Genomic DNA, 15,025 nt, shown 5'->3' with positions numbered 1-15,025 from the left:
AGCTCTAATAAGCTCTCAGAGAGAAATCAATAGGTTCAGTCAAATAATCAGGAAGTAGAATAATTCAGCTTTCTCAACAGCAGTGTTGGAAGCTATGGAGTAGTGCTATCAAAATTCTAAAGTGAAAGGATTTCTTACCTGTCATTCTATACCTAACCAAGCTATCCATTGAGTGTAAAAGTAGAGTACAGACATTATTGGAAAGAAAAAGTCTCAAATATTTACCTCCTACACACTTTCTTAGGAAGCTATGACCTATAAATCAGAGGAGTAACCAACAAAAAGGAAAACTGCTGATCCAAAAGACACAAAATAAGGTCAGAAGGCTTGGGAAGGGGGATTTCATCAAGATGAAAATAATAGAACAGCTGAGATGAGTGAATGTGATGAAAAAAGATTTAGACAACTGGCAATGAGTTTTGAGTTGAATTAGTGAAAAGAACATAAAAAATTAAACAGAGTAACAAACAATTATTAACTCCAGGGATATAAAAAATTATTCAGGAAAGGAAATGGAACTACATGGCTCAGCTCTGAAGAATTGAGTGGTAGGTTCATTACAATGTAAATAGTGCACATTAATCTAACCAGAGTGATGATGTAATTATACAGTTCTGAAAGGATGGTGTTATGGGTTGAGGTCCTAACCCCCAGAACTTGTGAATTTGGAAATAAGGTCTTTGTAGATGATCAAGTTAAGGTGAGGTCACCTTAGGGTGGGCTCTGCTCCAATATGACTGGTGTCCTTATCAAAGGGGGAAATCTGGACATAGAGACAGAGACACAGTGAGAACACCATATGAAGCCTGGAGTTAAGCTGCCACAAGCCAAAGAAGGCCAAAGATTGCTGAAAATCCACCAGAAAAAAGAGAGAGGCTTGGAGGAGATACTTCCTCACAACCCTCAGAAGGAACCAACCCTGCCGACACTTTGATTTTTGATTTCTAACCTTCAGGACTATGAGACAATAAATTCCTGTTGTTTAAGATATCCAGTTCGTGGTACTTTGTTACAACAGCCCTAGTAAACTAATGCGGATGGAAAGTATGTGTGTATCGGTGGTGGGGCGGGGCGGGCAGGGGAAGGAAGAGGAAAGAACTAGCCCTTCATCTTCAGTGGGACGTTAACAGATCATTCTTGCAAATAATGAATCAAGAAATAGCAGTATAAGCATGATATTTATAAATAGCAAGGTAAATACCAAAATAATCATCTAAAAGAATTAAAATTTGTTTCCTGTGGGGATGAGTTAAGGAAGTAGGGAGGAAGGGGGCTGGAACTTGACATTTATCTTTGAACCAGCTGACTCTTTACCTTAAGTGTGTAGAAGGATAAAAATAAAAACACAGGAAGTCCACTATATCAGCAATTATTAACTAGAAAGTATAATAGAGAAAAAATTCCATTCACAAGGGCAGTAAAACCTAAATAATGGCACCCAAGAATAATTCCGAACAGGACACATGCCAGATCCTTCTGGAGAAAACTCTCAAATGTTACTGAAGGACAAAAGTAAATAGAAACTGGACCCTGCCTCAAGCAGTGCCTGTGATGAAGGACATGGCAGATGAACATTACAGAATGACATGCAAGGAGCTACCTGATTAGGTGGGAAAAAGCACCCAACTCTGCCTGGGGAAGTCAGAGAAGGTTCTGCAGAGGATGTGGCTCTATGTGAAAACTTGAAAGACAGAGAAGACGGGGAGACATTCCAGGCAGAGAGCACAGCCTGAACCAACCCACTGTGTGTTTGGGGAATCGTAAATTGCTTGACCTGAGGGAGAAAAGTGGGCACGATGGAGAGTGTTGGCAGATGAAGCTGGCTATCGAGGCAGAAATTGGATCATTAAGAAGCCATGTACACAGTGGGAGTGTTTGCTCTTTTTTATAGGAATGGGAGTTTTCAAGTAGCAGAATGAGAAGAAGGTAATCTATGTCTCGTGGAATGAGCATGTGGGTGACTTCTCAATATAAGGTGTCGCTATGGACAGGGAGCCTGTGTTACTGGCTTGAATTCTTTGGGCAGGCTCCTTACTAATACTTCTTGACGGCAGCCCCAGACCTCAGTGAGCCATTGATCCGGGGGGTTATTAGGTGCTGTTATTCATCCACCTGAGGTGGGGAGCTCCGTGTCCATTGCAGACACCCCCCAGGAAAGAGGCCCCGCCAAGCACTGTGTGTGTGGCAGACCACTTGACTGCTGGGAACTCATGGTCAGGAGGGTGCAGAAACCCCCCACTGAGACACTGCAGTACAAACACAGGGACAGGAGGTGTGGGCTCTTCCTCCAAGGAGCCCCAAAAGCACCTGTGATCAGCCACCATATAAAAGAGAGAGATTATAAAAGCAAAAATGGTGCCTCGACTTCAGGAACAATAAAGTCTTTTGTATCAATGGTGGCAGATGGTCCCGGGTGCTTTGTGGCTGAGTGTGTCTCATCAGTGTCACACTGAGAGGGGCTGAGTGGTGGGAAAGAAGGTGGCACATTAACCTGCTTCTGTGCCTGGAAGTTTCTTACCTGGGTTGGCTTTCCCAGCCCCGGGGTCAGCAGACCTCAGTCTGTTTCTCTCACATTCTCTGCCTAACTGGTCACCTCCAGTCTTCAGCTGTGCTGACCTTCCCATGGTTCTCCAAACATCCCAGCTTGGTCCAGCCGCAGGGCCTTTATCCTTGCTAATCCCATTTTCTGGAATGTTCTTTCCCCAGGTCTTCACGTGGCTGGCTCCTACTCATTCTCTCAGAAGGATCTTCTCATGTAACCTTAATAGCAAGTACTCTGGAGCTAGCCTGACTGGGTTCAAATCGCAGCTCTGCCACCTTGAACAAGGTGAGTATCTGGTGTGCCTGAGTGGATGAATTGTTGTGGGGATTAAATGAGTTGGTGTAAATGTAAAGTCTTAGGATAATGCCTATCCCACAGTAAATTTATGTGAGAATTAGCTATTATTACTGGTCAATAATATATGTCACCTTTTATTAGAACGGTCCTCCACCCACCCTAGTCATTCTTTCCTCTTACCCACTATCTGTGAATACATTATTGATTTCTTTGCTTGTTTATTGCTTCCCTCTCCACCACTAGAATACAAGAACCATGAGGACAGGGACCCTGTCTGTCTTGTTCACTGCTGTATGCCCAGTACCTTTGTAGTGTCAGACACATAGCAGATGCTCAAGAAATAGGTGTTGAGTGAAGTAATATAGTCAATGAACTTCTCTGAACCAATAATTATCTCTTGAGGATTCTAAGTGGGTACAGTGCTTCCAAATTCATGTGAGGCATAACGTGGCTTTTCCTTAAACATTAATTCCCTACTTTGCTCCCTTGCTCAGACCCTTTAATAATATTACCACTTCAATCCACAGGACAGTGGACATTAAGATGGTAAATGATAAATTAATAAGCTACTGCAATCTAGACACATGTTTTTCTTTTTTTATTTTCTTTTTATTTTTTTTACATCTTTATTGGAGTATAATTGCTTTACAATGGTGTGTTAGTTTCTGCTTTATAACAAAGTGAATCAGTTATACATATACATATATTCCATATCTCTTCCCTCTTGCATCTCCCTCCCTCCCGCCCTCCTTATCCAACCCCTCTAGGTGGTCACAAAGCACCAACCTGGTCTCCCTGTGCTATGCGGCTGCTTCCCACTAGCTATCTATTTTACGTTTGGTAGTGTATATATGTCCATGCCACTCTCTCGCTTTGTCACAGCTTACCCTTCCCCCTCTCCATATCCTCAAGTCCATTCTCTAGTAGGTCTCTGTGTTTATTCCTGTTTTACTCCTAGGTTCTTCATGACATTTTTTTTTTCTTAAATTCCATATATATGTGTTGGCATACGGTATTTGTCTTTCTCTTTCTGACTTACTTCACTCTGTATGACAGACTCTAGGTCCATCCACCTCATTACAAATAGCTCAATTTCGTTTCTTTTTATGGCTGAGTAATATTCCATTCTATATATGTGCCACATCTTCTCCATCCATTCATCCGATGATGGACACTTAGGTTGTTTCCATCTCCGGGCTATTGTAAATAGAGCTGCAATGAACATTTTGGTACAGGACTTTTTTTTGAATTATGGTTTTCTCAGGGTATATGCCCAGTAGTGGCATTGCTGGGTCATATGGTAGTTCTATTTGTAGATTTTTAAGGAACCTCCATACTGTTCTCCATAGTGGCTGTACCAATTCACATTCCCACCAGCAGTGCAAGAGTGTTCCCTATTCTCCACACCCTCTCCAGCATTTATTGTTTCTAGATTTTTTGATGATGGCCATTCTGACTGGTGTGAGATGATATCTCATTGTCGGTTTGATTTGCATTTCTCTAATGATTAATGATGTTGAGCATTCTTTCATGTGTTTGTTGGCAGTCTGTATATCTTCTTTGGAGAAATGTCTATTTAGGTCTTCTGCCCATTTTTGGGTTGGGTTGTTTGTTTTTTTGTTATTGAGCTGCATGAGCTGCTTGTAAATTTTGGAAATTAATCCTTTGTCAGTTGCTTCACTTGCAAATACTTTCTCCCATTCTGAGGGTTGTCTTTTGGTCTTGTTTATGGTTTCCTTTGCTGTGCAAAAGCTTTGAAGTTTCATTAGGTCCCATTTGTTTAGTTTTGTTTTTATTTCCATTTTTCTACGAGGTGGGTCAAAAAGGATCTTGCTGTGATTTATGTCATGGAATGCTCTGCCTGTGTTTTCCTCTAAGAGTTTGATAGTTTCTGGCCTTACACTTAGGTCTTTAATCCATTTTGAGCTTATTTTTGTGTATGGTGTTAGGGAGTGATCTAATCTCATACTTTTACATATACCTGTCCAGTTTTCCCAGCACCACTTATTGAAGAGGCTGTCCTTTCTCCACTTTACATTCCTGCCTCATTTATCAAAGATAAGGTGACCATATGTGCGTGGGTTTATCTCTGGGCTTTCTATCCTGTTCCATTGATCTGTATTTCTGTTTTTGTGCCAGTATCATACTGTCTTGATTACTGTAGCTTTGTAGTGTAGTCTGAAGTCAGGGAGCCTGATTCCTCCAGCTCTGTTTTTCGTTCTCAAGATTGCTTTGGCTATACAGGGTCTTTTGTGTTTCCATACAAATTGAGAAATTTTTTGTTCTAGTCCTGTGAAAAATGCCAGTGGTAGTTTGATAGGGATTGCATTGAATCTGTAGGTTGCTTTGGGTAGTAGAGTCATTTTCACAATGTTGATTCTTCCAATCCAAGAACATGGTATATCTCTCCATCTATTTGCATCATCTTTAATTTCTTTCACCAGTGTCTTATAATTTTCTGCATACAGGTCTTTTGTCTCCTTAGGTAGGTCTATTCCTAGATATTTTATTCTTTTTGTTGCAGTGGTAAATGGGAGTGTTTTCTTGATTTCACTTTCAGAGTTTTCATCATTAGTGTATAGGAATGCCAGAGATTTCTGTGCATTAATTTTGTATCCTGCTACTTTACCAAATTCATTGATTAGCTCTAGTAGTTTTCTGGTAGCATCTTTTTTTTTTAATTTTATTTTTCTTTTCTTTATTTTTTCTTTATTTATTTTTGGCTGTGTTGGGTCTTCGTTGCTAAACATGAGCTTTCTCTAGTTGCGGCGAGCAGGGACTACTCTTCATTGTGGTGCGTGGGCTTCTCATTGCGGTGGCTTCTCTTGTTGTGGAGCACAGGCTGTAGGTGTGCAGGCTCAGTAGTTGTGGCTCGTGGGCTCTAGAGCGTAGGCTCAGTGGTTGTGGCACACAGGCTTAGATGCTCCGCGGCATGTGGGATCTTCATGGACCAGGCCTTGAACCCATGTCCCCTGCATTGGCAGGCAGATTCTTAACAACTGTGCCACCAGGGAAGCCCTCTGGTAGCATCTTTAGGATTCTCTATGTATAGTATCATGTCATCTGCAAACAGTGACAACTTTACTTCTTCTTTTCCAATTTGGATTCCTTTTATTTCCTTTTCTTCTCTGATTACTGTGGCTAAAACTTCCAAAACTATGTTGAATAAGAGTGGTGAGAGTGGGCAACCTTGTCTTATTCCTGATCTTAGTGGAAATGCTTTCAGTTTTTCACCATTGTGGACGATGTTGGCTGTGGGTTTGTCATATATGGCCTTTATTATGTTGAGGAAATTTCCCTCTATGCCTACTTTCTGCAGGGTTTTTATAAATGGGTGTTGAATTTTGTCAAAAGCTTTCTCTGCATCTATTGAGATGATCACGTGGTTTTTCTCCTTCAATTTGTTAATATGGTGTATCACGTTGATTAATTTGCATATATTGAAGAATCCTTGCATTCCTGGAATAAACCCCACTTGATCATGGTGTATGATCCTCTTAATGTGCTGTTGGATTCTGTTTGCTAGTATTTTGTTGAGGATTTTTGCATCTGTGTTCATCAGTGATATTGGCCTGTAGTTTTCTTTCTTTGTGACATCCTTGTCTGGTTTTGGTATCAAGGTGATGGTGGCCTCGTAGAATGAGTTTGGGAGTGTTCCTCCCTCTGCTATATTTTGGAAGAGTTTGAGAAGGATAGGTGTTAGCTCTTCTCTAAATGTTTGATAGAATTTGCCTGTGAAGCCATCTGGTCCTGGGCTTCTGTTTGTTGGAAGATTTTTAATCACAGTTTCAATTTCAGTGCTTGTGATTGGTCTGTTCATATTTTCTATTTCTTCCTGATTCAGTCTTGGCATGTTGTGCATTTCTAAGAATTTGTCCATTTCTTCCAGGTTTTCCATTTTATTGGCATAGAGTTGCTTGCAGTAATCTCTCATGATCTTTTATATTTCTGCAGTGTCAGTTGTTACTTCTCCTTTTTCATTTCTAATTATATTGATTTGAGTCTTTTCCCTTTTTTTCTTGATGAGTCTGGCTAATGGTTTATCTATTTTGTTTATCTTCTCAAAGAACCAGCTTTCAGTTTTACTGATCTTTGCTATCGTTTCCTTCATTTCTTTTTATTTCTGATCTGATTTTTATGATTTCTTTCCTTCTGCTAACTTTGGGGTTTTTTTGTTCTTCTTTCTCTAATTGCTTTAGGTGCAAGTTTAGGTTGTTTATTTGAGATGTTTCCTGTTTCTTAAGGTAGAATTGTATTGCTATAAACTTCCCTCTTAGAACTGCTTTTGCTGCATCCCATAGGTTTTGGGTCGTCGTGTCTCCATTGTCATTTGTTTCTAGGTATTTTTTAATTTTCCTTTTGATTTCTTCAGTGATCACTTCGTTATTAAGTAGTGTATTGTTTAGCCTCCATGTTACAGATCATTTCCTGTAATTGATATCTAGTCTCATAGCATTGTGGTTGGAAAAGACACTTGATACAATTTCAGTTTTCTTAAATTTACCAAGGCTTGATTTGTGACCCAAGATATGATCTATCCTGGAGAATGTTCCATGAGCACTTGAGAAAAATGTGTATGTATTCTGTTGTTTTTGGATGGAATGTCCTATAAATATCAATTAAGTCTATCTTGTTTAATGTATCATTGAAAGCTTGTGTTTCCTTATTTATTTTCATTTTGGATGATCTGTCCATTGGTGAAAGTGGGGTGTTAAAGTCCCCTACTATGAATGTGTTACTGTCGATTTCCCCTTTTAAGGCTGTTAGTATTTTCTTTATGTATTGAGGTGCTCCTATGTTGGGTGCATAAATATTTACAGTTGTTATATCTTTTTCTTGGATCAATCCCTTGATCATTATGTAGTGTCCTTCTTTGTCTCTTCTAATAGTGTTTATTTTAAAGTCTATTTTGTCTGATATGAGAATTGCTACTCCAGCTTTCTTTTGGTTTCCATTTGCATGGAATATCTTTTTCCATTCCCTTACTTTCAGTCTGTATGTGTCTCTAGGTCTGAAGTGGGCCTCTTGTAGACAGCATATATATGGGTCTTATTTTGGTATCCATTCAGCCAATCTGTGTCTTTTAGTGGGAGCATTTAGTCCATTTAAATTTAAGGTAATTATCGATATGTATGTTCCTATTCCCATTTTCTTAATTGTTTTGTGTTTGTTATTGTAGGTCTTTTCCTTCTCTTGTGTTTCTTGCCTAGAGAAGTTCCTTTAGCATTTGTTGTAAAGCTGGTTTGGTGGTGCTGAACCCTCTCAGCTTTTGCTTGTCTGTAAAGGTTTTAATTTCTCCATCAAATCTGAATGAGATCCTTGCTGGGTAGAGTAATCTTGGTTGCAGGTTTTTCTCCTTCATCACTTTAAATATGTCCTGCCACTCCCTTCTGGCTTGCAGAGTTTCTGCTGAAACATCAGCTGTTAACCTTATGGGGATTCCCTTGTGTGTTATTTGTTGTTTTTCCCTTGCTGCTTTTAATATGTTTTCTTTGTATTTAATTTTTGACAGTTTGATTAATATGTGTCTTGGTGTATTTCTCCTTGGATTTATCCTGTATGGGACTCTCTTTGCTTCCCAGACTTGTTTGACTATTTTCTTTCTCATATTAGGGAAGTTTTCAATTATAATCTCTTCAAATATTTTCTCAGTCCCTTTCTTTTTCTCTTCTTCTTCTGGAACTCCTATAATTCGAATGTTGGTGTGTTTAATGTTGTCCCAGAAGTCTCTGAGACTGTCCTCAGTTCTTTTCATTCTTTTTTCTTTATTCTGCTCTGCAGCAGTTATTTCCACTATTTTATCTTCCAGGTCACTTATCCGTTTTTCTGCCTCAGTTATTCTGCTATTGGTCCCATCTAGAGTATTTTTAATTTCATTTATTGTGTTGTTCATCGATGCTTGTTTCTTCTTTAGTTCTTCTAGGTCCTTGTTAAATGTTTCTTGCATTTTCTCTATTCTATTTCCAAGATTTTGGATCATCTTTACTATCATTATTCTGAATTCTTTTTCAGGTAGACTGCCTATTTCCTTTTTATTTGTTAGGTCTGGTGGGTTTTTATCTTGCTCCTTCATCTGCTGTGTGTTTTTCTGTCTTCTCATTCTGCTTATCTTACTGTGTTTGGGGTCTCCTTTTTGCAGGCTGCAGGTTCGAAGTTCCCGTTGTTTTTGGTGTCTGTCCCCAGTGGCTAAAGTTGGTTCAGTGGGTTGTGTAGGCTTCCTGGTGGAGGGGACTAGTGCCTGTGTTCTGGTGGATGAGGCTGGATCTTGTCTTTCTGGTGAGCAGGCCCATGTCTGGTGGTGTGTTTTGGGTGTCTGTGGACTTACTATGATTTTAGGCAGCCTCTCTGCTAATCGGTGGGGTTGTGTTCCTGTCTTGCTAGTTGTTTGGCGTAGGTTGTCCAGCAGTGTAGCTTGCTGGTCGTTGAGTGAAGCTGGGTGCTGGTGTTGAGATGGAGATCTCTGGGAGATTTTCGCCATTTGATATTATGTGGAGCTGGGAGGTCTCTTGTGGACCAGTGTCCTGAAGTTGGCTCTCCCACCTCAGAGGCACAGCACTGACTCCTGGCTGTAGCACCAAGAGCCTTTCATCCACACGACTCAGAATAAAAGGGAGAAAAAGTAGAAAGAAAGAAAGAAAGAAAGAACAAAAGAAAGGAAGAGGGAGGGAGAGAGAGAGAAAGAAAGAAAGAAAGAAAGAAAGAAAGGAGGGAGGGAGGAAGGAAAGAAGGAAGGAAGGAGGGAAGGAAGGTAAGAAAGAAAGAAAGAAGATAAAATAAAATAAAGTAAGATAAAATAAAATAAAGTTATTAAAATAAAAAACAATTATTAAGAAAAAAATATTTTTTAAAAAATATAAAGAGAAATAAAAGGATGGATAGAACCCTAGGACAAATGGTGGAAGCAAAGCTATACTGACAAAATCTCACACAGAAGCATACACATACACACTCACAAAAAGAGGAAGAGGGGAAAAAATTAATAAATCTTGCTCTCAAAGTCCACCTCCTCAATTTGGGATGATTCGTTGTCTATTTATGTATTCCACAGACGCAGGGTACATCAAGTTGATTGTGGAGCTTTAATCCGCTGCTTCTGAGGCTGCTGGGAGAGATTTCCCTTTCTCTTCTTTGTTCTCACAGCGCTCCTGCGGCTCACTTTTGGATTTGGCCCCACCTCTGCGTGTAGGTCACCAGAGGGCGTCTGTTCTTCTCTCAGACAGGACGGGGCTAAAGGAGCAGCTGCTTCGGGGACTCTGGCTCACTCAGGCCGGGGGGAGGGAGGGGTACGGAGTGTGGGGCGCGCCTGCGGCGGCAGAGGCCAGCGTGACGTTGTACCAGCTTGAGGCGAGCCGTGCGTTCTCCCGGGGAAGTTGTCCCTGGATCCCGGGACTCTGGCAGTGGCAGGCTGCACAGGCTCCCAGGAAGGGGGTTGTGGATAGTGATCTGTGCTCGCACACAGGCTTCTTGGTGGCGGCAGCTGCGGCCTTACTGTCTCATGACTGTCTCTGGGGTCCGCGCTTTTAGCCGCGTCTCGCACCCGTCTCTGGAGTTCGTTTAAGCAGCGCTGTTAATCCCCTCTCCTTGCGCACCAGGAAACAAAGAGGGAAGAAAAAGTCTCTTGCCTCTTCGGCAGGTCCACACTTTTCCCCGGACTCCCTCCTGGGTAGCCGTGGTGCACTAACCCCCTGCAGGCTGTGTTCACGCCGACAACCCCAGTCCTCTCCCTGCGCTCCGACCGAAGCCCAAGCCTCAGCTCCCAGCCCCGGTCGCCCCGGCGGGTGAGCAGACAAGCATCTCGGACTGGTGAGTGCCGGTGAGTGCCGGTCGGCACCGATTCTCTGTGCGGGAATCTCTCCGCTTTCCCCTCCGCACCCCGTGGCCCCGAAGCTTCCCCCTCCGCCACTCGCAACCTCCGCCCGCGAAGCGGCTTCCTAGTGTGTGGAAAACTTTCTTCCTTCACAGCTCCCTCCCCCTGGTGCAGGTCCCGTCCCTATCCTTTTGTCTCTATTCTTTTTTCTTTTGCCCTACCCAGGTACTTGGGGACTTTCTTGCCTTTTGGGAGGTCTGAGGTCTTCTGCCAGCGTTCAGTAGGTGTTCTGTAGGAGTTGTTCCACGTGTAGATGTATTTCTGGTGTATCTGTGGGGAGGACGGTGATCTCCGTGTCTTACTCTTCTGCCATCTTCCTTTTGTCTAGACACATGTTTTCCTAATAATTTATTGGACATATCCTAGTGTCTGAGCTTTTGCCCAATGGGCCATTTTCAGCTCTGGCAAAATCACAATGTGTCTTTTCCTCCCAAAGAAGAAGGAGATATGACCTCTCGTAGATAACAGAACCCAGAGGGAGCTGAGGTAGGGATACAGATGAACAGCACAGCAGAGCCATGGAAACTGAGAGACAAAACTGGCAACAGATAACTTGCAGAGCTTGTTGGATGAGGCAGCCCTTTCTTCTTCTATTTTTGATAGAGAATAAATTTACTGACTCCCTTGCAGCTAGGTATGGGCTATGACTAGTCCTAGCCAATGGGATATAAGTGGAAGAGGTAAGTGCAGCTACTAGGAAGGTTCCTTGAAAGGACTTTCTTTTTCCTGCTCTCTGAGGGATAGATGGCTGGAGCTGGAGCAACCATGTTGACTCATGAGGTAAACAGAGGCCGTGCTTGGGGGAGCTACAAGAGAGAAGGAGCATGGCTTCTTGAGGATTTGGTGGAGCAGAGCTGCCGTTATCCTTGGACTATTCATCTCTCAATTTTTATTTGAGAGAGAAACAAACTTTCACCTTTTAAAGCCTTTGTTATTTTGGATTTGCTGCTACTCATATGCAAGCCTAATCTTAGCAAACACAGCATCATAAATGGACAATGGATAAATGCTGAACTAAATTTTGACCTATTAAATAAAAACTAGGGATTGTCTGCAAACAGAAGACCATGGCAAGGAAGTGCACACCAGTCTGGGTCCAGATCAGTGTAGGAAGAACAGCAGAGGCTCAGCAGACTCCTAGGTGCACAGGAAGAAAAAACCCAGATCAGGTTAATAGACAGTTCTCTTAGCTAAATCTAGTTAAACACTTCCTTGGTTCTTTAGTGGTAAGAAATTAAAAATTAGCACCACAGCCTTGCTAGTTAGCACACAGTACCTCCTCTACTTAATAACAGGTTACATTCTTCCTAAGTCTATTTGTTTGAGTCCAGAGGGACTGAGGCCCTGGGAGCATAACTTAATCAGAGAACGAATCCTTGGAAACATTAAAACCAGCAGACTCTTCTTCATGCTGATAAGTATTTCACAGGCAATCTTTTCTCCAAGTAGTTGGGGGCACTAAGGGAGTCTGTGGGGCTGATAACTCCTTCCTGCCTCCACCTGCATCTCCTGGAGCACCACAGCCACCGTGATCATTGCACTTTCCACCTCCCCACTCACTCTGACGCTGTGCAGATTCGAAGGGCCTGGAACCTATGATCCTCCCCTGGTTATCAACTCTACACCACCTCCCACCCCACTTCCCCTTCCCTGGCTTTCCATCACTGCCTCCTATTTTGTTCCTTTCATAGCCCTTACAACATTTACACTTTAATGTTTTTTAGTTTATTACCTGTATCTATCCCCATCTCCCACTGACTGTAAGTTTTTCTTTTTTTTTTTTTTTTTTGCGGTACGTGGGCCTCTCACTGCTGTGGCCTCTCCTGTTGCGGAGTACAGGCTCCGGACACACAGGCTCAGTGGCCATGGCTCACGGGCCCAGCCGCTCCGCGGCATGTGGGATCTTCCCAGACTGGGATACGAACCCATGTCCCCTGCATCTGCAGGCGGACTCTCAACCACTTCGCTACCAGGGAAGCCCGACTGTTAGTTTTTCAAGGAGAAGGACTGCGTTTGGTTTAGTCACCAACATGTTCCCAGTAGCCAGCAAGTATGTTTGGCTCATATTAGGCATTCAATAAAATAGGTGGTGAATGAATGAATACACACTTCAACAGCAGCGCTTTCACCACACTCTGCCATTAGGTCCTTGAGCAAAGTCCCAGCTTTGTCCTGCATTAATACCTGGCTCATGGGCAGCCCATGGGGGTGCTCATCTTATAGCCTCCTACTCTCAAGTTCTTGCCTTGTTCTTTTCCCTCCCCTCTTGCTGATTATCAGCGATGGCGTAAGCATAGCAGGTTGCATGCTAAGCACCTTGTCCTTCCAAACTGTGCATCCTTTTGCAATGAATCAAGGCACACGAGCACAGCAGTCATTATTTTTTTCTCAGCACTTTCAACCTTTTATGATTTCTTCTTTTAGTTTTATCACAATCACACACCTTTTATTTCAGGCACTTTAAAACTTTTGCTCTTGTACTTGCTGGATACAGTGGGATTAACCATGCTTGCAAACTACCTCAAAACTAAGAGGTAAGATTGCCACTTATTAACAAAGGATTCTGTGGTCCAGACTGGAAGGAACTTGCACTACATCTATCGCCATCTGTTTGCAGGAGGCCGAATTAATGTGATCTTGTTTTGTAGCTTTTGTTTGTATCTATGAAAGTTTATAACTTGGAAATTCATGAGTAGTTTTTTTTTTAATCTGTAGTTTGTTGGATTCAATTACACTTAAATTAAACCCGGAGTATAATCTCTTTTAATCTCTTTAGATAGTGCGTGAGTTCAAACATTCTCATTTATTCCTTTGTGTTGAATCCCCAAGTCTGGGGATAAAGAATTCTAGTGAATATTGTTATAGCTCAATTTGTCCCAAATTGTGCCCCATGGGCTATATATAGGTATTCCCACCTAAAATTTTTGATAAAATAAATTTGGGACTTCTGGCATACCTCATTCACAATGTGCATTATCATTTAAAAGGCTCTCCTTAACCAAAGTGTATTATCACCTAAAAGTCTTTTTTTAAAAAAAACCTAGTGTTTTTCAAACTTGCTTAATTATAGAACCCTTTCCTCATATAACAACCCGTGTTCCAACATTACTAGGGACACATAGAGATCTATTATCTATCTATCTATCTATCTATCTATCTATCTATCTATCTATCTATCTATCTAATCTGGTAGATCATAAATGTTTCTTGGAGTCAAGATTCTGGTGCAAAAAGGGCCCAGAACCATAATCATAGCACTCCTGAAAGAATACTCCCTTTGCAAAGTTTATTTCAGCCCTTGTGTGCATCACTTTAAACTAGCCCAGCAGCAGAAGACAATACCTGTTTGACATTCTGGAAAGGGTCCTCATGCTGTCTAGTTCAGTAATACTGAAACACCTTTTCCCAGCAGGTAATACAGTATCTCAGCAATCATTACATTTTGTGGAAGAGAAACATGAGAAAATTCCAGCAGCTACAGGAAAGCTTGGAGCACTTGCTTTGTTTTTTTGAGTAGGCTCATCTTGGCTTGCACACGTCTTAGTCTGAGTTAGGCGAATATTATTCACAGTGTGGGTGTGGCAGCCCAGGAGGACAATGATAGAAGTTCCAATTTCACATTTTCCTTTATTTGGTCATACATCCTATGCATCGAAATGATAAAGAATGTTCCAATGGTCTTCTAAAAGTTTGAAGTGGGAAGACTCCATGGTTGAGGCATCCTTTAAATAATAGTCCTCATACCAGAATTTGTGTGTGTGTCTGCGTGGTGTGTGTGTGTGTGTGTGTGTGTGTGTGTGTGTGTGTGTGGTGTGGGTGAGTTATAAAACATTTCAAAATTTTCTTGGTGTTAGGAATTTAAAATTGAAGGACCCAAGTTCAGAAAACTGTGGGAGTGATGAGATTATTGTGCAGTTGCACTCTCACCCTTGATGTCTGCTTGCAAATGACCTTGTGAAAGGTCAAAGTGTGTGACTATCAGCTTCTAACTATTTTGTAAGAACAGTAGGAAATCAACCAACTGTGGGTACTGGCTGTTTAATTGCATTTCATTATACCTAATGCTCTTAGAGTCTCCCTTAAATCCATGTAAGTGATAGGTGTTTGTCTGGCAATGTTGCTATTACCAAGTGGCCACAGATGACCAATTCGATGATTTGTTTGACTTGATGATCAATATCTTCAACTTTCTAAACACATTTTTAAGGTTAAATTTCTGACTTTCAAGTGAACTGTTGCCTTGGATGAATCCAGAGGAATAATCCTTTTATACGTTTAACTCCACAGAGAATACTTTTGGAAATCTATTGATAATTCTG

Source organism: Phocoena phocoena, chromosome 2 (assembly GCF_963924675.1).
Source record: "Phocoena phocoena chromosome 2, mPhoPho1.1, whole genome shotgun sequence".
NCBI lineage: Eukaryota > Metazoa > Chordata > Mammalia > Artiodactyla > Phocoenidae > Phocoena > Phocoena phocoena.
This window is presented reverse-complemented; position numbering follows the sequence as displayed.